Source organism: Dipodomys merriami, unplaced genomic scaffold, assembly GCF_024711535.1.
Source record: "Dipodomys merriami isolate MVZ:Mamm:240054 unplaced genomic scaffold, mDipMer1.0.p SCAF_3, whole genome shotgun sequence".
Lineage (NCBI taxonomy): Eukaryota > Metazoa > Chordata > Mammalia > Rodentia > Heteromyidae > Dipodomys > Dipodomys merriami.
In genome coordinates, this window is record NW_027204492.1 from 108,924,548 (window position 1) to 108,926,854 (window position 2,307).

A 2,307-nucleotide genomic window follows, 5' to 3' on the forward strand; every position below is an offset into this window, starting at 1 on the left:
ACACACAACAACAACTTGAGCCCAGCCTTTGAAGTGGAACAGACTTTGGTTGGAGTTCTAAATCTTCCACCTAGGTGTTGGGTAACCCAAGCACTTTAACCTCTTGGTTTCCTCATTCCATACAAACAGGGATAAAATCACCTACCTCAAACAGGGCTCAAAGGGTGATAAGATAACTTCTGGGAGGTTCCACATCCTTGCAGTGGTGCTCACAATCATCTTTAATCTCACCTGCTTCGTCCCTTGTACCTTTCAGCTCTGACTTCCCTCAGCCTTTAGCCTTGAGCAAGCAGCAAACTGGCTGTAGGTACCTGCTCTGGGCACAGAAACCCCAAGGGAAAGAGAGTGTCTCTTTGTAGCTATGTCTTGGAAGTTTGGCAACTTTCCCCCAGAAGCTCTCCAGGCAAATTCTCCACAGTCTCATCTGCCAGAGTTGGGTCATGTGCTCTCTCAAGGAGCCTTGGGAATGAATTTAAACCAAGCAGACTATTGAAAAAAAGAAACACACAGTTATGGTTTAAAAAAAAAACCAACCAATGGCAAAATGGATGTTGAGTAGTCAAGAAATGGTGACAATTGCACTGAATGCCTTCCATTCATTTCTTGGAGTGTGAGTCAGGAAGACACATCTGAAGAGCCATAGATGAGCTTTCTATCAGTGTTTTCATAGAAGTAACTTAGAGATTCTCCTCCCTCTCCCCACTGCATTTCACTCTGAGGGAGTTTCCTGATATTTCTGCTATTGCATCTCCCCACCCCTTGCAAAATACATCAACTCTTAGCTATTCAGCCTGGGTGATTCACCAAATATTTAGGCTTCCCCTCACTCCCAGTTGTACTATAATAAAATATCTGATAATAAAATTATTTGTGCACGCAGGGGCTAGCGAATAGATTGACAAAATATGGTAGGTTATGGAGACTGGTGGCTCACTCCTGAAACCCTAGCTACACAAGAGGCTGAGATCGGAGGGTCCCAGTTTGAAGACAGCCCAGGCTGGCAAGTCCATGAGACTGTTATCTCCAATTAACTACCCCCCAAAAAAGCTGGAAATGGAAGCTGTGGCACAAGTGGAATAGTGGTATCCTTGAGCAAATAAAAGCTCAGGGACAGTAAGTATTCTGGCCCTGAGTTCAAGCCCCAGGACTAGTATCTAAAAAAAAACCTATCCATGTGAGTAGTACCTTCAATTTTAGTTTTTATTCAGCTCTCATGTGAGCGTCAACACCTAAGAAAAATGAGCATCAAGTTGAGGTGAACTGACTGCTATGAGTAGAATGAACCCTGATAAGCATGTGCATTTTCTTGTAGGCATTGCCACAAGGAATCCTAGGTAGAAATTTGGCATATGTGGCAATCACAAACAAAAAAAAAGATAATTGAAGCCAGGTACAGTGGTTCAAGCCTATAATCTTAGTTACTAAGAAGGTTGAAATTGGGAGAATCTAGGTTCAAGGCCAATCTGGGAAAATGGGGGTTGAGACCCCATCTCGACCAATCAAAAGCTGGGCATAATAGTGTACACTTGTTATCCCAGCTACATAGGAAGCTTCAGTAGAAGGAGCATAGTCCAGGCCTGCCTGGGGAGAAAGTGACATCTACTTGAAAAAACAAGGAAAGCAAAAAGGGCTGGGAGTGTGGCTCAAGTGGTTAGCCTGCCTAGCAAGCAGTTTCAACCCCAGTAGTACCATATATATATATATATATATGTAATTAGTACCAATTAAGTTGTGGGGATTTTATAGTCCAAACCCCAGGATGCCCATTCTTTCTAGATATGTCCATTTCCTAATCCAAAATCTTCCTAGAAGCATACAAAAGTGTCCTCAGTTCAAAGTAGAACTTTTCATGTATTTAGTAAACATTTATATAGCAATTGCCATGTGGCAGGCATTGTGCAATGCGCTTTTCACATTCATTCACTTAATTCCCTTTAGCTCTATCTCCTTAGAGGCATCCCAATATCCTGAGGTCATGCATGTTCAACAAAAGCTCTGTATGACTTATTCCACTAGCAATCCAGCAAAACAGTCCAGCGTTAGGAGTCAGATCAAACTTTCAGGCACAAATCCATTCCAGAATTAGCCATCTTTTGGCTTTAGTACACACAGCCTTTGTTTTATTAAAAGCAATTTATGCCCAAATTACCCAGCCAGGACATATAGATGTACACAAATCACACACTGCAAACTACAATTGCTTGCAGAGAATTGTGAATTGTCCTAGACTTATTATAGAACACAGTCCTTTTGTAATTCCTTTTCCTATTGTGACAGATTATAACCATTCTTAAAATGGGAAGGAGC